General features: G+C 43.8%; 1 protein-coding gene and 1 long non-coding RNA gene across 3 annotated transcripts in view; one reads left to right on the forward strand and one right to left on the reverse strand.

Moving 5' to 3' along the window:
• The window catches only part of COL4A5 (collagen type IV alpha 5 chain), a 142,052-nt gene that overhangs the window by 313 nt on the left and 119,880 nt on the right, over nucleotides 1–21,859 (forward strand). The gene's annotated exons all lie outside the window — the stretch shown is intronic.
• On the reverse strand, nucleotides 320–8,208 carry LOC309523392. 2 transcript variants are annotated; one of them, XR_014215344.1, is made up of 4 exons: nucleotides 8,092–8,208; nucleotides 6,795–6,911; nucleotides 4,777–4,947; nucleotides 320–703 (listed from the first exon to the last, which is right to left on the reverse strand). It is a non-coding gene; the product is annotated as an uncharacterized lncRNA (long non-coding RNA). The 2 variants fall into 2 exon arrangements; XR_014215345.1 differs by lacking the exon at nucleotides 8,092–8,208 and having other exon boundaries at nucleotides 6,795–7,327.

The raw sequence follows: 21,859 nt of genomic DNA on the forward strand, positions 1-21,859 counted from the left end.
GCGGGTGGCGGAGTGGGAGAAGCAGCCTCAGGTTGGTTTGCCTGTGGCTGTGTGAGCTCCCGGAGGAGAAATCGCCTCGTATTTATAGTCCTTGGTAAATGAAGTCCTTGGCGTGGGCACTCCGCTGTAGGTCTTTTTTTTTAATGTAAAAAGCCTCGGTTTCAAAATAGGGCGACCTTGATTGTTGTTGCTTTGGAAATGGCCATGTGTTTCAGAGGCCGGATGAGCGAGCGGGTGGGTGGGTGGGTGGGGGGAACCTTGGGAATGACCCTGTGCGCTACCTTCGTAATCCCCGTGTGTGTGGAGGGGGACTCTTATCTCTCTCCCCTGCCTCATTTCCCGGCCGCGGAAAATGGGGAGGGCGAGCGGGGACCCACGTTGCCTTCAAGGCAACTCCTGATTTTCTTTCACTAATTAGCTGAGCCTTACGTTGCTTTTCCAGCAGATGGCCCAAACTTTTTTATTTGCAGCCGCTTAAAAACCTGTTGAGAGTGGAGCACGAACTTATTATCATCATCATCATCATTATTATAGGACAGCTTTGTTTTTTGGGAGAGAATATCCAAGGAGCTGATTAGGGTAGGGGGGCTGCGGCTGTTTCCCTTCCGGCTCAAGTGCCTCTCCTTCAGGTGGCTGCAGCGTGGTTTTCTTATCTCCCCTCTTCCTCTTCCACCGTAGCTCTCGCCCTCTTCACGGGGAATGTCTGTATCAAACAAAGACATGTATAGTTTTGTCTAGCTCCCTTGAGGTTGATTTGTGGCTGCCCTCCTTTCCCGCCGACCACCTTTTAAATTAACGTATGTGAAAGTGAATTGGTGAGTTGGAGGGACTCCATGCAGAGGAAACACCCCCCCTCCCAATGCTGCTGTGTGTTTAGCTCCATTTGAGAGGTTTTAGCACAAAGAAGAAATTAGTTCAGCTTCACTCAGAACTCCTGAGCGCTTCCATCGGAAGCCCGCTGTCTGGATGTGGAGAGGATCATCTCTCTTTCCCCGGGGCCTCAGGGTGTGAGACACTCCTGAAGAGCAGCGGCTTAGGCTTTCCACTTGTCTTTCCAGAGGATGCTTTTGCTAACCAAGTTGAGGGAGTGCGTTGTGTCCTACTGGGTTTTGGAAATATGTTAGAACAAGTATGTATGTGTGATGCTTAGAGCAAAATATGAGTTTAATACCTATTTAATGCCACACCAGCTACTTCTTGCTTTTTATATAGTATTCTTTCATTTGCAGCCATGAGGGTCGGGGAGGTGGTAATTTTTTTTTACTGAAGCACTGCTTAAGTACCCACAGAATCTTTGGTGAGGGAGGAGGATGGGGAGAAAACCAATGGGTACCACCTCTGGCTCCACTCTTGGCTGCCCAGCAGCCAGCACTGAGTTGCAACATGCGGTGCTCAGGTTTGCTGTTAATGCCCATTTTACAGATGGGGAATGCTGAAGCCGAAACATAGGGCCCAAGGTTGCACACTTGAGTTTGTGGCAGAGGTAGGACTTGAACCCAGGCTTTCCAGCACATGGTGGTTTGCTTCCTCAGTCTGTGGGGCTAAAATGTATACCTTATGTTATATCAAAAATCTTGGACAAATTGTCTCTTAGTACCAGGTTAGGAAGAGCTTTTCCAACTGAGCTTGAGTGTTGATCCGTCTAGCTCAGCAGTGGCTTTTCCTGGTCTTGGACAGAAGTACAGTGGTACCTCGGGTTACATACGCTCCAGGTTACAGACTCCACTAACCCAGAAATATTACCTCGGGTTAAGAACTTTGCTTCAGGATGAGAACAGAAATCGTGCTGTGGCGGCACGGCAGCAGCAGGAGGCCCCATTAGCTAAAGTGGTGCTTCAGGTTAAGAACAGTTTTAGGTTAAGAATGGACCTCTGGAACGAATTAAGTACTTAACCTGAGGTACCACTGTATGTCTTTCCAAGTGCTACCTGAAATTTGAATCTGGGACCTCCTGCATGCTGCCCCTGCCTTTGCAAGACATAGGGCTCTGCTGTCTGGCTCTGTTCCTCTGCCTACTTTCTTGATGGGAGTGGAAAAGAGAAACCATAAAAGCATCATCTTGCCTGAAGGCTCCTCTCCTAATAACAAAATTATTTCCACTGTTACTGAAAGCAGCAAACTCTTTGAAAAGCTGCCATTTGGAAGAAAAGAGTTCTCTGTGTTGCACATTTTGTGAAGGGGGAGAAAGACTTGTGTAATTTTTACCGGTATATCTTCCTGAGATTTTCTTCAGAGCCAGAAAAGATGGGTAGTAGTAGCAAGATGGCCAAAATAACATCCTCAAATGTTATTTTCAGTTGACTAATAATATCTCCCTTTTAAAAAAATATGTAAATATATAAATCTAAATATACTGTCCACTATGATAATAAAAATAAAAAATAATTATAAAAAATGTATAATTATAAAATTATAAAAGATAATAAAAAAGGGATGCGGGTGGCGCTGTGGGTTAAATCACAGAACCTAGGACTTGTCGATCAGAAGGTCGGCGATGGGATGAGCTCCCATTGCTCGGTCCCTGCTCCTGCTAACCTAGCAGTTCAAAAGCACGAAGTACAAGTAGATAAATAGGTACCGCTCCAGCGGGAAGGTAAACGGTGTTTCCATGTGCTGCTCTGGTTCGCCAGAAGCTGCTTAGTCATGCTGGCCACATGACCCGGAAGCTGTACACCGGCTCGCTCGGCCAGTAAAGCGAGATGAGCGCCGCAACCCCAGAGTCGGTCATGACTGGACCTAATGGTCAGGGGTCCCTTTACCTTTATGATAATAAAAATGATGGACTATAATGCGTTATTGCATTTTGTGTATATTTTGAAATCACCTTTGGTTCAGTAACAGTGTCCTGAATTAATTTGTAGCTGTATTAGAATAATAGTGTATGTAATAAGGTGGGCCAGATGTTTATCTTGCAACCTTCCTCTATCCATTTTTTACATGGAAAGAACAAACATTGCTGATGTTTATCTCATATTCCTGTTGGTGAATATATACTGTGCTCTTAGCTAAATGAGATTAGTTATTCCTTTGCAGATTTCTCAGGTTCTTCACACTATGCTTATAGTAACAAATGTGTGTTTGTTGTTGTGGTTATAAAACCAGGGATGACAGTTACTGTAAAATCATTCACATTCTTACATTATATTAAAAGGCCCAGACATACGTTTGTAACTATAAACATACTGTGATTGATTGGATAGTGATGATAGAACTTGGTGGCAAACTGGCATCTGTTTGTCTTCTGAAGATATGATATAGCATAATGATGAATGTGCCACTGTTGTGATTTTTTAAGTACATCAACCATGCTTTGATGTTGCATGATTAAATTAACTAATGGCCAAAAATAGTTCAGATTTAGACTATTGAATATTTTTGGAGCTTTATACATGTACTGTAGGGAGAGGCCCAGTTAAAGAACTCACTGATGTTTCTGCAAAATGGGTATAATTTTAAAATTTGGTTAAACTTAAAAGTGCATGAGGGAGCCTGGGTGGCTAGTTGGCACTCCAGCAATCTCTTTAAATTAGGTTTGCCATACCTTGGAAATGACAAATACTGTATAGTCTTTTGTGCAAACCAAGTTCTTGCTTGTAAGTAAATGGGATACAATCCCAGCTTTGCAGCACCATTGTAGAGGTATTTACGCAGGAATGAGTTCTTATTGATTCAATGGAATTCAGTTTATTTAGGGTTGCAGCCTTGATTAACATATCCCACCTTAACTGCATCAGGTTCTGAAAACTATCAAATTTTAAGTAAAATTACTAAAGCAGTGCTTGTGCACATCCAATGAGTATCACAAACACATCAATATGCTGAGATATTTTGCTGGGGGGGAGGAATAAGCAATGCACTGTGGAAGTGAAATTAATAATTCAAGGAAGAGTCAGTAGTATAGCTGCCAGCAAATTTGCAACTTTTCTAGAAATTTCTTGCAGTTACTGACTTGCCCTAATCTGAATCCATCCTTGTGACTCCTCTTCTGAACTTCTTGGAATGCTAACAGGGTTCTTACGCAACATTCTTTTCTGCTGGGGACAGGTTTTCTTATTCCTTGCAGGTATCCAGATAAAGTTGCAAGTGACAATTCGCCTAATTGCTAGCTGATTGTTGGCTGATCTATACTGTACATTGACGTGTGTTTCTATGAGAATTTAAAAAGTCCTGAGTTAAGTGGATTCCGCAGCATTTAAAATTTTTGATTAATTTACAGTACATTTTTACCACCCATTAACAAGTTCTCTGGGTGGTGTGCCATAATTTTTCAAAGCCATAGAGTATAGAAAATGCTACATGGAGCATAACATCAGGCACAAGCTAAAAGAGCACCAGAATCAAGCCATTAGTTCCCAAGGTCTAGTAAGGTAAAGGGGCCCCTGACCGTTAGGTCCAGTCATGAACGACTCTGAGGTTGCGGCGCTCATCTCGCTTTACTGGCCAAGGAAGCTGGTGTACAGCTTCCAGGTCATGTGGCCAGTGTGACTAAGCCGCTTCTGGCGAACCAGAGCAGCGCATGGAAACATTGTTTACCTTCCCACTGGGGCGGTACCTATTTATCTACTTGCACTTTGATGTGCTTTTGAACTGCTAGGTTGGCAGGAGCAGGAACCAAGGAATGGGAGCTCACTCCGTCATGGGGATTCAAACCGTTGACCTTCTGATTGGCAAGCCCTAGGCTCTGTGGTTTAACCCACAGCACCACCTGTGTTCAAGCCAGTAGTTCCCAAGGTCTAAAAACACTTAAAAAGCCTGGGGAAATGAAAAGGACTTCACCTGATGCCCAAAAGGCCACAGCATTGGTGCTGAGCAAGCTTCTTGGGGAGGACATTTCAAAACTAGCGTTGTCACCATTGCTAAATGCCTTTTTCTTAGTAACCACCAGCCTCAAATTATTTGGTAAGGGAACACGGAGAAGAGTCTCTGAAGATTGGTGCAAGCTTGGAACTGCAGAGGGGAGAAGAAGATTGTAGCTTATCTATATGGGAAACCTGGGGCCCTCCAGATGTTATTGGGACCCCCAACTCCCACCGTCCTTGATCGTTGGCTATGTTGCCTGGGGCTGATGGGAGTTGTAGACCAAGAACATCTGGAGGGCCACATGTCCCCACCCCTGTTTTAGAGATACAGCAGAAGGTTGGAGGCAAGACCCCAACTTTTGTGAAAGGGGCATGGGCCTGGCAACTACATATTTTTGTATTGGCCACTGAGGCTAGTCAAAAGACTGCAGAGCCCTGTTTAAAATGCTCAGAATGTGTTTGCCATGCAATGCCAACCTAGGTGTTTTGGTGGTTCTCCTTAAGAGTTCAGAACCCTGGGCCTTCATTTGGAGACCTGCTTCATAATAGTTACTGGAGATTTATGTGGCAGGCAAATCAGCTGGGTGACAGCCAGTGTTGTATAGTGGTTCATGTGACATATTAGAACCTGGGAGACCAGGGTTCAGATCCCCACTCAGCCGTGAAGCTTACTAGATGACCTTGGAACAGTCACTGCCTCAGCCTAACCTACCTAACCAAGATGATCAAGGGTCTGGAAACCAAGTCTAATGAGGAGTAGTCTTAAAGATATGAAAGCCAACTTCAAATACCTCAAGGGCTGTTCACCTGGAAGATGGCACGCTAGCTTGTTTTCTGCTCCAAAGGGTAGGACCTGAACCAATGGATTCAAACCAGGAAGAACTTCTAATGGTAAGAGCTGTTAGACAGTGGAACAGATACTCCCAGAAGGTGGTGGACTCTCCCTCCTTGGAGGTTTTTAAGCGGAGTTTGAATGACCATCTATCATGGATGCTTTAGCTGAGATTCCTGCATTGTAAGGGTTTGGACTAGATGACCCTCAAGGGTCCTTCCAGCTCTAAAATTCCATGATTCTGCCTTACTGGGTTATGAGGATAAAAAGGAGCAGGGAGTACACTTCCCATAATCTTCTAATATGATAATGATAATGCATTGCTGCAAATATGTGCACTGACACATACCAGTTAATATAAAAAGAAATCTCCATTTTGGATACCCAAAAAATTAGGGGGGGAACAATATAAATTTATGAGTTTATAGTAACCATCAAGTAAAAGCTAAATAAAATATTGTTTCTTGTGCTGACTCTTATAACCGGAAATGGGTAGGCCCCATCTTGTGCTTCAGATAACAAAACATCTGTAATTGACACTGCAAGACACATATATTTAGGCATGAGTAGCTTTGGGTGCTGGAATGAGTGCTAGGGTGGAAAAGGTTCAACAGAATGGGTGCTAGGGCAATGTAGTTGTCATGGGGCTGGCATGTAACTTAGGTCACACCATGCATTTAAAAGCATATGGCCTACCCCAAAGAATCATGACCACTATACTTTACCTCTCACAGAGTTACAATTCCCAGCACCCTTAAGAAACTACAGTTCCCAGGATTCATTGAGGTAAGTCATGTGCTTTAAATAGATGGCATTTGTGTGATTGCCACAGGTGAGGTTAATATCCAACCTGAGGGAAGCCTCACTTCTTTTACACAGCCATCACTGAATCTTTTGTAACTTCAGGCTTGTTCTGAGATGCAGCCTCTGCCTAAACAAACAAGAAATTCCAACTCCGTTCCAGCCACAGGCTTTGGCAGACAGTCTTGGGTCACTGATGGGTCACTCTAGTTCCCCACCACCACCAAAGAACCCTTGAACGCGCCAGCCATTAAAAAAGAAATGACATTCTCAGTGTTGTTCACTTGACTAGTTTGAACATCTTTGTACACTACCTCAGTAGTGTGGAACCAGCTTTCTTTTTCATTTGTTTAAAATAATACCTTCATCAGTTGCTGGGAACAGCAGGTGTCCAATTTTCAGGCTTCCCACAGGCAATCTGGCTGGCCACTGTAAGAAGAGGATGCTGCAGGAGATGGGCCAGGGGACCTTTTTATGGTCTTGATTTTTTAAAAACAACAACACACCAACTTGCATTAAAAACAGACCCTCCATTTCACTTTGTTCATAGTAGATCGGTTAGTCTTGTGTAAGACTGACACACAACGAAGGGACACATTTAAAAAGAACCAAAAATTCTAGGCCCTTCACGGCCTAGGACCCTCGTACCTACGGGACCGCCTCTCCCGGTATGCCCCATGGAGAGCCTCGATGTCCATAAATAGCAACACCCTAGTGGTCCCAGGCCCTAAGGAAGTTAGATTGGCTTCAGCCAGAGCCAGGGCCTTTTCAGCACTGGCTCTGGCCTGGTGGAACGCTCTGCCTCATGAGACCAGGGCCCTGCAGGATCTGATTTCTTTCGGCAGGGCCTGTAAGACAGAGTTGTTCCACCTGGCCTTTGCCTTGGAGCCAATTTGATTCCCTCCCCCTCTTTCTTTTTCCTTTCTCCTGTGATGAGGCTGCATTTTAATATTTTAATGTTTCAATATTTTAATGTTTCAATATTTTAATTTTGTTTTTAAGTTGTATTCATTCAACTTGTTTTTATTATTGCTTGTTAGCCGCCCTGAGCCCAGCCTTGGGTGGGGAGGGCGGGGTATAAATAAAAATTATTATTATTATTATTATTATTATTATTATTATTATTATTATTAATATTCCAGGGATTAATATCTGATTAATTTTAAACACTAGTAGAACTGCCATACATCCAGGATTTCCTGCACACATAAGGGATTTGTCTGCCGAAAATTTTCGGAATTTCCGAAAACTGGTAAAAATGTCCAGGAAATCCCTGGCATATGGCAACCCATGTTCTAAGTGTTGTTGCTTTTTTGTCAAATATACTTAAAAATAGCTCAAGAACTTAGCTCCCAATTTTTTGTGAGGTTTTGTAAAGAAAAAAGAAAGCTCAAGAACTTGTCCCCCCCACAAAAAAGGCTCAACAATTTTTTGTCCAGATTTCCACTTTTTGAAATACGACAACCCGAAACACCAGAGCATGATAAATTGTTGAAAAGCAACATATTGTAACTTTGTATGTTGTTCCCTGTTTAAAAACTGGGTATACTTTCTAAGGAATATGGGGGTTGCTTATGTCTACAATCCTGAATTTAAAAAGCGGGTTTATTTCTCTCACTTTCCAGCCCAGCCAGTAGTTGAGGAACAGAGTTAATTTACAGAGTGAGGTCTTCTGGAACCTTCTAGACCAGCTGCTCTTTTCAACTCTTTCCTTTTCTGTCTACAACTCTTCCTCTTATTTTCTTGAGCCTTCTCTCTTAAGCTTGGTGGACTGTGAACCCACCATATATTTAAGGCACATGTCTTCTCCCAAAGAATTCTGGGAACTGTAGTTTACCCTTCACAAAGCTACAATTACTAGCACTCTTTTTTTTAAATAAATTTTTTATTAAGAGTTTCCATAATTTTTATAACAAAAACAAAACAAAACAATACCATAAACACAAACAAAAAACAAGTACAATTTCAAAATCTTATTTTCTTATAATTTACTTCCCCGACTTCCTCATACTTCCCCTTTCTGTATTCCAATTTCTAATCAATTACTAGCACTCTTAACAGAGTTTCCAACATTCTTTGGGGGAAGTCATGTACTTTAAATGTGTGCATATGCACAGCCTTGCTCTCTCTAGTTTCAATTGCACCATATATTTTAAAAGCACTTTAATATCACTTCCCTCAATGAATATTGGGAGCTGCAATTTGTTAAGGGCTCCACTTCCCTCTCGCAGTGCTACAGTTCCTAGGGTTCCATGTGAAGAGTAGTTATTAAACTACTCTGAGAACTGTAGTTCTGTGAGAGGAATAGGAGAGTCACCTAACAAATTTCAGCACCCTTAACAAACCACAGCTCCCAGAAATCTTTTGGAGGAGCCATGACCTTTTAAAGTGGTATGATGATGCTTTGAATAGCGAGGACGTGGTCTCTCCTGCTGGTAACAGTTTCTGGCCAATCGCATGCAGCCACCTCTCCTGTTTTTCTCTTTCTTCAAGGACCAACAGATGTTCTGCTTTGGAGTGACCCTCAAAACACCACTCAATTTAGTCCCTTCTAATGCTCTTGATTCACTTTCAGTACAGATAACCTTTAAAAGCTTTCCCCTGCTTGGCAACCAAGGCTTTTGCAAGCACCCACTCAATTTGACCTTTGAAAAGGCCTGGGACTTAATTGGATACCTTTTTATCTTTTGTTCCATTTCATGATGACGCATTTTAATGCGGCCTTCATCAACCTGATGCTCTCCAGATGTTTTGTATCACAGCAATTTCTGCCGGCCCCAACCAGCAAAGCCACGTTGGCTGAGTTTTTTTAGGGCTTGTAGTCCAGGGTGGCCTACTGGGCCAGATCCTCCACTCACTCACTCCCAATATGGGCTGATAGGTGAGAGGGACATGGTGGGATAATAACCTGGTGCTATCATGGTGTCAGGTAACTGGCACCTGGCAAAATGTAGCAATTTGTGCAGTGCTTCCAAAAATGCCCAACAACAAGCTATTTGTTGGGCAATCATTGGGCAAGGAGCTTTGCAATCCCTATGCTTGGCACTTCTCACCACTCAATCCTGAGCTCCTTTGGGAGGAATAATGGGATATAAATTTAATAAAGAAATAAGAGTTTTGCAGTCACTGTGTGCAACACTCCCCAAACACTAAGCACAGGGCTTTCAAAGTGTTTTGGTGATGCTTCCCAAACACCCAACTATCAGCTTGATGTTGGGCACTTGGTAAGCACTGCACAAGGGCTTTGCTGGCACTATTTATCAGTCAAGCTTTGCCTGTACCTGCCTCACACCTGAAGTTCTATATGATGTTAGGTGTGGTCTGGCCAAACAGCCTGGTGGGCCAAATGGGGAAGCCTCACAGGTCAAGTTTGGCCCATGGGCTGAAGATTCCCAACCCCTGTCTAGTCCAAAACATCTGGAGGGCACCAGGTTAGCAAATGTCTTTTTACATTAAATAATATATGGTCTCTCCAGTCACCCATCTGGGATGGAGAAGCACCAGTTGGATAAGGAATAGCCTCTGAAGCTCTTTTTCATATGATTCTGATCTCATAAAGTAGAATGGGAAGAACCCAGTAACGAGGTGGCTCCTATGCTGGCAGAATATGGATGTAAGGGGCCTTTTTCCAGGACTGTGGAAGGGGGAAGGAATGCATGGAGAAGACCAAGGCAGGAAATAATGCATTGGCCATGTGAAATTCTCCTTGCAGTGCAACAGCTGCTGGAGAAGGGTAACACTGGGATGCTCATAAGAAATGGGAGGGTGTTATATGAACATAAAGGGAGAAGCTTATGTTGTTTCTTGCTATGGGCACATTTACCTTGGGCAGCTTTCACATCCCTTCTTCCCCTTTAATAGCAGTGATAAGGAGATTGGGGTCTCCCTTTTAAAGGGTTTTGAAGTGATGGGGAGCTGAATTTGGTTAATAAGTGAAGATTTCTAGTGTCTGAGTGGTCAACCTTTTTCATTTCCTTGTGGGGACAATTGTCTAGGTGTTGCACACGAGTGGTGGATGGCACCATACACAAAAATGTGCGCACATATATCTCCATCCTCTTTCCAGGTGTGCAAGAGACATCATCACAGTTCAAGAACATGTTCCAGCCAGGCGAAAGTGGCCAAGAATAATGTGAACCCTAAGGGTGTGTGTGATGTGGGGAGAGAGTTGCATTTGCCCCATCTCTGGGCCTGAGGGATCTCCATTTCTGTTCCTAGCAGCTGTGAGAGAGGAGGGCAGCACGCAGAGCCCATGTTTCCAAAGGCTGTGCACGTAGCAGACAACTATGATACATCAGGTGCAGCCCATAATCTCCCTAAGTTTGAAATTTAGCTTAAGTATTTTGAACCGGACAGGAATGTGCTTGACTATGCCTACGGACCTGAAAGCTTCTGATGCTTTAAACCAGTGTCATATTGGAACATGGGAAGATGCCTTACACTGACTCAGACCATTGCTTCATCTAGCTCAGTATTATCTACACTGAGTGGCAGTGGCTCTCCAGGGTTTCAGACAGGTTTTTCCGCCCGGCCCTACCTAGTGATGCTGGGGATTGAACCTAAAACTTTCGGCATGCAGCAAGGATGCTCTGCCATGAGCTACGGCACTTCCCAAAGTGGAGGGGTGTGCACAAGTCCATTTTAGAGTTTAATTATTCCAAACTTATAGACTGCCAAAAGATATCTCTCAATGTAACCACATAAAAACAATACGAATAAAACTATTACAGGTTAAATATAAATAAATTGGGTCAAACAGAGTGAGATCTTTAAATGCCAACTGGAACTGAAACACCCAGAATTCCTCTAAAGGTTGGATGGGACAGGTATATTCAAGCATGAGGTGTAAATATAAGTCTGACAGCAACCTGCTAGTGAATAATGTAAAGGCACCCAGATTCCTGAGTCTTCAGAGCAAAATGTAAGGCTTTTCTCTAGTGATCTAGGTCTGGTCAGTTTGGAGGTGCTACCAAGGAGTTGCCCAGACAGGGAGATGCAATACAGTAGTGGCAAAAATGGGCAATTTGGAAAGGAATGCATATTGCATCCTCCTCCAGGAGAAAAAACTGGAAGCTCCCTCCATTGAAGCTGCATTCACATGGTAAAAACTGAGGCAGAGCTGTCAGGAGGCAAAGGCACAATTTTCCTGAAGCAGAAATGGGGAACCTGTGGCCTTCCAGTGCTGCTGAACTCCCATCAACTCCAGCCAGCAGGACCAATAGTCAAGGGTGGTAAAGTCATAGTCCCTCCAGATATTGTTAGGCTATGTCCCCCATCGCTGATCGACATTTTGACTGGGTCAGTACCCAGTGTCAAAGCAAGAATTTCAATGTCTTAACTGAATTCTCTAAAAGGAAAGGGGAAGAAGAGGCAAGCAAGGCAAATTAGGCCACTCTTTAAAAAGCTGCTCCTATTTCTAAACTTAGATGCACATCTCAGTGTACTTGAAATCTCTGAGAAGTTTACATTTGTGGCCAAGACCAACACTTGGAAAAGCTTGCTGGTCTTAAAAACAGTTTTACTGGTCTGCCAAATGGGCGGCTTGTTCTAGGCCAAGAAGGTCGTGAGAGATGAGAAGATAGAATATAAAGTTTTCAACTATAGACTTTCCCCTCCCATTTTAATTGGGATGGAGGGAGCTGCAGGAGTTATGTCTCTTGGGGGTGACTTTCCAGTTTATTCCCTTGGCATACTGCAGGCTTGTGTTTTGCTTGGTTTTTAAAGGCCCCCTTTTCTCAAGATAGAAACTGATGTAAAATTGTGCCAGCTTTGAGTAGAAGAAATATTTGCATTTCTCCCAAGTTTGTTAAAAACAATTTTAATCAATTTCTTTGTGGTTCAGAGGACATTATCTTGGCACACATCTAGCCACAGATAGTGATATAGCTATTTTCTACTCCCCAAGGCTCTTGGGGAGTTCATGTGTATGGCGTTACAAAACACACTAAGGCAAATGGAACAATTAAAGCTTCAGGTGTGTGCACACAAGCTATCGGCCTTCTCATTGGTGGTTTATCCAGATACTGCAAACGTCTAGCATTTGTTCAGTTCTGCCTTTTGTGGAGAGCTTTGTTTATGTTATGTTTGGCACAATTAAAATTCACTTCCCAGGTTTTGTTGGACTATAATTCCCATCATTCCTGACCACTGACCGTGTGTTTGGACTTGATAGGGTTTGGAGTTCCGCAACATCTAGAGGGCACCACATTGGCTGTCCCTGACCTACTGGATGCTGCTGCTGCAGAGGCTACAATAAACCTTGCCAGAGATGCTTTACAGCTTTTCTTTTCCTTATTTTGGTCTGATACCGTTGGGACTTAAGTAGCAGGGAGGTCCTGTATCAGGATGGGATAAGCTCCAGTGCTGGGAATTCATTTTCATCATCGTCACAAGTCATTGTCCGCTCTTCACCTCAAGGGCCTAGGGTGGGTTATATGACAATTAAAACACAATATTAAAAACAGTTTAAAAGAACTTGTGATTTCAGAAATAAGGTAGATCCTAAATATATACATCACAAGTATCAAAAGCTTAGGCTTCTACTAGGCCCACATCCTAGCAGGGGGCCTTAGCAACCATTTATTTAGCTACCATTTATTTATTTAATTGTGGGTCGCGGGTGGCGCTGTGGGTAAAACCTCAGCGCCTAGGGCTTGCCGATCGCATGGTCGGTGGTTTGAATCCCCGTGGCGGGCTGAGCTCCCATCTTTCGGTCCCAGCTCCTGCCCACCTAGCAGTTTGAAAGCACCCCTAAGTGCAAGTAGATAAATAGGTACCACTTTATAGTGGGAAGGTAAACAGCGTTTGCGTGTGCTGCGCTGGTGCTGGCTCGCCAGAGCAGCTTCGTTACGCTGGCCACGTGACCCGGAAGTGTCTTCGGACAGCGCTGGCCCCCGGCCTCTTAAATGAGATGGGTGCACAACCCTAGAGTCGGACACGACTGGCCCGTACGGGCAGGGATACCTTTACCTTTACCTATTTATTTAATAAAATACTATACTGTCCTTCATCTGAGAATTACAGGGAGGTTTAGCAGTCCTCAAAGACAACCCTCTCCAACCAGAGAAGGCCTTTGTTTTTAAGGTCTGCTTTTCTTGATCTTACCAGAAATCCTGGTGGTAGTTTATCCCTACACAGCTCTGAGGTCAAAGGGCAGAGGTAGCCAACATGCTGCTCTCGAACTACAACTCCCATCATCCTTGACTGTTGATCTTGTTGGTTTGGGCAGATGAACAACATCTGGGGGTACCACATTGGTTACCATTGACAGTATGCTCTGGCTGCCAGCTAGTCACTACAGGCCAGGCAGCAGCATTCTATGCCAGCTGTACTTTCTGAACTTTCAATAATAATAATAATAATAATAATAATAATAATAATAATTTATTATTTGTACCCCATCCATCTGGCTGAGTTTCCCCAGCCACTCTGGCCAGCTCCCAGTCAAGTGTTAAAAACAATACAGCATTAAATATTAAAAACTTTCCTGAACAGGGCTGTCTTTAGATGTCTTTTAAAAATAGGATAGCTGCTTATTTCCTTGACATCTGATGGGAGGGCATTCCACAGGGCAGGCGCCACTACCGAGAAGGCCCTCTGACTGGTTCCCTGTAACCTCACTTCTTGCTGTGAGGGAACCGCCAGAAGGCCCTCAGCGCTGGATCTCAGCCCTTGAAAGTTGGGTGCCAAGACATCACACTTTGTCCGATGTACACATGCCTCACATTGGCACTTCCCAGCATCAAAGATTGAGATGTTAAGGCTTGAACACTGGAAACCAACAGTGCAGTATTCTAGTGCAAGTTTCCAACAAATCCCAATAACCTTAAATGCAATCTATGTATGGAAGGGATAAGGTGGACTACACAACCATCTTGTCAGTACTGTACAGTATAGGATAGACATTGCTACCAATGTAAACCAGTGCATATTGGCCACACGCTCTTGAATTGAAGCATAGCAACTTGTTTAAAAAGGTGTAACTGTAAAACTACCGTATTTTTCGCCCCATAAGACGCACTTTTTCCCCTCCAAAAATGAAGGGGAAATCTGGATGCGTCCTATGGGGTGAATGCAGGCTTTCGCTGAAGCTTGGAGAGCGAGAGGGGTCGGTGCACACCGACCTCTCTCGCTCTCCAGGCTTCAAGAAGACATCCGCAGCCTAGGCAGCCCTGTGGGAGGTCCCGCAGGCATGTCTAGGCTGTGGATAGCAGCCTGCTTCCCGGAGTGTTGGGCGCCCTGAAAGCAGAGCGCCCGGCGCTTCGGGAACACATCCGCAGCCTAGGCTGCAGATAGCAGCCTGCTTCCCGGAGTGTCGGGCGCCCTGAAAGCAGAGCGCCCGGCACTTCGGGAACACATCCGCAGCCTAGGCAGCCCTGCAGGAGGTCCCGCAGGGATGTCTAGGCTGCGGATAGCAGCCTGGCGGCTGGCGGGCGGGGTGCCCTGAAGCAGAGCGCCCCTTGCACCGGGCAGACATCGGCCAGCCCCACAAGCTTGGGGGACAGCAGGGAGGTGCAGCGCCGCCATCCCGCTGTTCCTCAACCTGGTTCGGTTTCCCCGACTTGCTTTTGGGGGGAAAATAAAGGAAAAAAATTTCCCCTTTATTCCCCCCCCAAAAAACTAGGTGCATCCTATGGGACGGAGCGTCCTATGGGACGAAAAATACGGTAGTGATATAGTAGAAATGGCACACATTATTTCTCTGAGAGAGTACAGTTCCTCTGGTCCTGCTTTGGGCTTCCCATTGGCGTGGGGTTGGCAAGTATGAGAAGAGGATGCTGGACAGAGCTCTGGGACTTTTCTTCTTCTCAGAGCAGGAATGATTATGTCAGCTGGAGCTCCAGAGCAGCTGATGGCACTCTCTGCTGTGGCGAGTGAATGAGGGAATAATGAGGCTTTCAAGTTTGTGACAGATTAGCATAGAGGAAAACAGAGCCTTCTGGGCAGGAACTCTTTCTTTTTTTAAAAACCCTGTTGTGTGGGATACTCAGGTGTTCTACCATATACCACAACAGTAGTGACTATGGTAACAGTCATCATTTCAAGACACACCCATCAGGAATTAATTCTGCCATTAGCATAGCTTTTCTGTGGGATGAACATTGGATTTCCTTTGCCTGTAGCCACAGAGTTAGAACTCCTGTGACATCATTTCAAAGCCGCACCTATTATAACCCAGCATAGCAGCTTTTCTTGTTCCCAGCAAAGCAAGTTAACCTGTCCTCAGGTGATGCAAAACTGAAGCTTCTGCCAAAGCAAAAATAGTGTCATTCTTTCTCCCTCCCTGAGGAATGCTTTTTGCAAGTGAGATAATTAGCTAAAATTTTGGAAGAAAATCTATGTTAGGCCAAGAGGTTTTCCTTAAACTCTTCCTAGTACTGAAAACCTGTAACCCAACTTAATTTTGAATAGCTTTTCTGGATGCATGCCACCAAATCACCACAACCACTAAGGTTCTTTTGAAATTAAACACCCTAAGACAGAGAAAGCATCCTGTTATAAATGTAGGGGTTACTCGTGCGCAAGTTGGTGCCACTCCTGGCTAGTTTGCCTTGTTAAACCTTTTCTGTCTGGACAGCCCTACACTTCGTGGCTGTTCAGTCGCTGGCAGAATCCGTCAGTGGGCGTTTCTTAAACCTTTTCCAGCATAAAAGTTGTTTGACTCCAAGTCTCCTCCTACTCTCCCTGCGCGGAAGTGTTCTGCGCAGGGAGGGCATGGGTAGCGGAGGACCCGTGCTCTCCTCACTGATCTCCGGTGAGGAGTCCTGGAGCCCCCTCGCCGATTCCCCCATCTGCCCCCCTTTATCCCTGGTGTTACGCTGATTTCCTTCCCCAGCTGGTGAGCCGCCTCTCCCCCTGCTGGGACCTTCTCCACCATTGTTTGAGAGCCTCGCCTCCACCTCTGGCTCCGATGTCAGTTCCCTGACACATCCCTAGGATAGATTCTTACTGAGAATCTTCCTCTTTCAACAGTACCTTTAAGCGGAGATCCTCATCTCAGCCTTTATCTGAATTGGAATTGGATTTAGATACTGTTTGTTGTATTGTTTTAGCACTGATGTGTTTGCTACCCTGGGAAAGAAGGGCTAGAAATCTCATAAGTAATAAGCAAATAAGTAGCATAGAACCGGTGCATATTGAACCATGAAACGTAGAAGGATACTAACTCAACCATTTACCAGTAAGGTCCACTCATGTGCTCTCTGCATGCAGAATAGAAACTTGGAAGCTGTTGCAGGAAGTCTTACCTATGAGGGAGAAACAGGTTTCAATATCAAGTTTGGTAACTCTTCAAGCAGAACAGCTGAAGGATGATCTGTGTGCTATAGTGTCACTGGGAACAGTGAAATGTGGGTTAAAATCTTTGAAACTCTACAGTACTTTTGAGTCAGTGGCACCTTTTCTCTCACAGTCTAACCCACTTCACAATATGGCTGTGATGAATGAATGTTTATTATTATAGCTTGGCAAAGAATATGGCTGTGATGTTGAGTCCCAGCATGGTGTTGTGGTTAGTGTGTTGGACTAGGGCCTCGGAAACCAGGATTCAAACCAGGATTGGCCATGGAGCTCACTGGATGACTTCAGGTTGGTCACTGCTTCTTAGCTTAATGTACCTCACAGGATTGATTTATTAAATTTTATTTATTTCATTGAATTTGTATACTGTTCTATGCCCGAAGGTCTCAGGGCGGTTCACAGAACAAAATCAAAATACAAAACCACAATATATATATATAATCAACATAAAAACAATAAGCCCCCCCCCAAAAAAAAACACACATTTTAAAAGAGCATAGAATGTCAGTCAAATCAACCAAAGGCCTGGTTAAAAAGCAACGTTTTTGCCTTGTGCCTAAAGGTGTATAATGAAGGCATCAAGAGAACTTCCCTGGGGAAAGCATTCCACAGACGTGGAGCTACTGCAGAGAAGGCCTGTTCTCATGTTGGACCTCTCAAGGAGGCACATGAAGAAGGGCCTCAGAAGATGAGCTCAGGGTCCAGGTAGGCGGTTGAGGTGTTGTGGTCCTGAGCCGTTTAAGGCTTTATAGGCCAAAACCAGCACTTTGAATTGGGCCCGGAAACTAATTGGAAGCCAGTGCAGTCAGACCAGGATCGGTGTCATATGCTCAAACCGTCTTGTTTCAGTGAGCAACCTGGCCACTGAATTCTGCACTAGCTGAAGTTTCCAAACCGTCTTCAGCTCTACATATAATACATTGCAGTAATCTAACCTTGATGGGAAAGGAATGAATGAATGAATGTGGAAAAGTGGAAGAGCTATATATACTATCTTGAGTTGAGGATGGGAGGAATTATTTTTTTTAATTGAGCCATTGTTCCATTGCTGAACTTTGGATGTTTTATCTGAAAATATAAACAGAGAGAAGGTGTTAGAAGGATTATAGCTATTCAGTCGTCCTCAAAAGAGCAAGGCCTAATGTGTATCAACATGTAGCATCTCTATAAATTGTAGCAAATGCAAAAGTTAAATGTTTTGTGTGTGTGTGTGCGAGAGAGAGAGAGAGAGAGAAGAATGATGCTGTAGTGTTACATCACATTTTTCTCCTGCTAGTTATCATGGAGTTGAACTTGGTAGCTTTCTTCTAGTATATATTTTAGAAAGGTGTTTGTTTGCGATGCATTTGGATGCCTCTTAAGATACTGTAACCAAGTTTTGTGGTTCCTGAGATCAAGGAGCAGGTTTTTGTTTGTGTTTGGATATAATAGGACACCATTTTGAATCAAGATGGCAGACTGAACCTTTCAAAACTGCACCAATTTTAACCACTTATTTCAGAACCGCACTGATTTTTGTGGGTTTCTTAGAATTGCTAGTTGGCAATAATTGCTTTGAGATGATCTGAAGTGATAAATGTGAGTCCTTCCAGTAATGCTTTAAACCATGATTCCTGCTTTGCGCATTGAAGATGCCGCCATCTGATGTCCCAGACCTTGATGGAGCAGCATGTGTGCAGATTTGCCCTTAACCATGAGTATAGTTGCGACAAGATGGCGGGGTCAGGGAACCAGCTGTGTATCATTTTTGGATGTCAATAAGCAAGAGATTATCATAATCTCTTCTGTCAATGTTTCAAAGAGTTGATACAAATATGAAATGCCTTTTGTTTAAAAAATGGGGTTTTATATCTTAAGTGAACCTTAATGAATTAATCTAACTTTGGCTCTGGCAATGAGACTGAGTGCTGTTGACGTGTTTGGTCATGCCTGCAAAACGTACTGGCTTGGAATGTTTTACAGTATATGTGAACTCTGAAATAAGCAGGCTGTGAATATTTTGAGATCCCCCCCCACCCTTTTTAATCACCACAATCTAGAGGAAAGTAGATTATTAAAACCAGAAACTTGTGTCAAAGGCAAATGATAAAGCAAAGCAACCTTGGAGAGAAAAGAGCTGAATTAACTCAGCTGCTTAGTGCTTATCTGAGCTTGCATGAGGTGTTTTGCAATGCATTCATCCAGTTTGTAAATTCATGAAGCTGTAGGTTTAGCAGTTGCCATTTATGATATAAGTAGTTTCAACTGGTAAAAATGCACACGTGCTGAAGTATAGTGTTCAGATCAAGAAGAGCAATAGTAGCGCTCTATTGTGACTTGGTCAGACCACACCTGGTGTACTGTGTCCAGTTCTGGGTGCCACAATTTAAGAAGGATATTGACAAGCTGGAACATGTGAAGAAGAGGGTGACCAAGATGATAAAGCATTTGGAATACAGGAGTTGTAACTAAAGCATCCATGACAGATGGCCATCCATCCTGTGCTTTAAAACCTCCAAGAAGATCGCCACCTTCCAAGGGAGTCAGTTCCACTGTCAAACAGCTCTTACATGATCTTTACCCAGAATCTTCTTTCTTGTAACTTTGAATCCATTGGTTCAGGTCCTACCCTCTGGAGCAGGAGAAATCAATCATGCTCCATCTTTCAAATGACAGCCCTTTAGAAATTTGTAGATGGCTATCACATCTCCTCTTCTCCAGGTGTTATATACACTTGATATTAGCCAAAGGGCCGAGGTTTCTCTGGTTTCTCTTCTCCAAGCTAAACATACCCAATTCCTTCAAATGTTCCTCATAAGGCTTGATTTCCAGACTCTTTATCTTCTTGGTCACCCTCCTCTGCACATATTCCAGCTTATCAATATCCTTCTCAAACTGTGGTGCCCAGAACAGGACAAAGTACTCCAGGTGGGGTCTGACCAAGACGGAATAGAGTGGTACCATAACATCCTTTGATCTGGACACTATATGTCTGATGATGCAGCCTTAAATAACATTAGGTCTTTTTGCAATTTCATCATACTGTTGACTCATGTTAATCTTGTGGTCTACCGAGACCCCTAAATCCTTTTCACATGTACTGCTGGCAAGCCAGGTGTCCCACATATAATATTTGTGCAGCTGGTAGAACCTTCAATTTCTTCCTATTTTGGCCCTGTTCTCCAATCTGAAGGTCATTTTAAAAAGCCCAGGTCTGTCTTCTGTGGCATTAGCTACCCCTCCCAGTTTGGTGTCATCAGCAAATTTGATGATCAACCCCTCAGTTCCTTCATCCAAGTCTTTTATAAAGACACTGAACAACAACATTCCCAGGACAGAACCCTGCGACACCCCGCTTGTCATTGTTTTTCCAGAATGAGAAGGAATCATTAGTGAGCACTGTTTAGGTTTGGTTAGTCAGCCATCTACAAATCCACCTAACGGTTACCTTATCCAGCCCACATTTTACCAGCTTATCTGCAACAATATCATGGGGGCGGCTTTTGTCAAATGCCTTACTGAAATCAAGATACTCTATGTCCACAGCACTCCCCTGATCCACCACTTGTAAATCTATCCCCAAAAAAGAAATGAAATTCATGTGGCATGAATTTGAGAAACCCATGCTGGGTCTTAGTAATCACAGCATCCTTTTCTCACAGACTGACTGTTTAATTATCTGTTCTAGGACCTTTCATGGTTTTGACATCAAGCTGACTGGCCAGTCTTATTCCCCCCCCCCTTTTTTTTGAATATGGGGACAACAATTGTGTGCCTTCAGTCCCCGGGGACCTCACCAAGAATTCTTATAGACAGAGGCTCTGAGATAGCACCTGCAGTTTCCTTTAGTATCCTTGGGTGCAGCTCGTCAGCCCCTGGAGATGTGAAGTCATTTAAAGTATCTAGGTGATTCTTTACCTCCTCTTCTCCTACATGGGGCTGCAGCTCCCTCACTGCATTGTTTATTCTGTTATCACCAGGTTGGGCACTGCTTTCCTTTTGGGTGAAAACACACGCAAAGTAGATGTTGAACAGTTATAACTTCTCTCTGTCACTCAATAGCATTATCTGTTTTCAGAACACAGAGGACATACTACTTGGTTGATCTTCCTCTTGCTTTGAACATAGCCAAGTACAGTGGTACCTCGGGTTAAGAACTTAATTCGTTCTGGAGGTCCGTTCTTAATCTGAAACTGTTCTTAACCTGAAGCACCACTTTAGCTAATAGGGCCTCCTGCGCCGCCAGAGCACGATTTCTGTTCTCATCTTGAAGCAAAGTTCTTAACCCGAGGTACTATTTCTGGGTTAGTGGAGTCTGTAACCTGAAGCATCTGTAACCTGAAGTGTCTGTAACCCGAGGTACCACTGTAATAATTTATAAATTATTTTTAACCTCTCTTGCAAGCCTAAGCTCATTCTGAGCTTTGTCCTACCTGATCTTCTCCCTGCAACTGTTGGCTACTTGTGTATACTCTTTCTTCGTGGTGTCTCCATTTTTCCGTTTCTTATACAGCGGTACCTCGGGTTACAGACGCTTCAGGTTACAGACTCCGCTAACCCAGAAATAGTACCTCTGGTTAAGAACTTTGCTTCAGGGTGAGAACAGAAATCGTGCTCTGGCGGCACGGCAGCAGCAGGAGCCCCCATTAGCTAAAGTGGTGCTTCAGGTTAAGGACTGACCTCCAGAACGAATTACGTTCTTAACCCGAGGTACCACTGTACATGCCCTTCTTAAATCTCAGCTCATCTTTAAGCTACAACCACACTGGTTTCTTTAAATGCCTCCCACTTTTCTTTCTTGTTAGAATTGACTGCCTTGGTGCCTTCAATATTTCACCTTTAAGAAGCTCCCATCCCTCTTGGACTCGCTTCTCTTGGAACATTTCTGACCATGGAATCACAACCAATAGTCCCTGAAAAGCTTTTTGAAATCAGCCTTCTTAAAGTCTTGAGTGCCTGTCTCACTCCACTCCACTTTCCCTTGCCATTGTAGAATGAAACCCACAGCATATTAGAAATATTATTATTGTACTTTTCTTTTTGCTGTGTGTATTTATACGCATTGCATAAATGTTGATAATTACTGTATTTTCTTCTTCTCAGATAAAAGGAAAGATAGTACTATAATCGCCAAGGCTTTTATGCAATG

This window comes from Podarcis vaucheri (genome assembly GCF_965113315.1).
Source record: "Podarcis vaucheri genome assembly, chromosome: Z".
NCBI lineage: Eukaryota > Metazoa > Chordata > Lepidosauria > Squamata > Lacertidae > Podarcis > Podarcis vaucheri.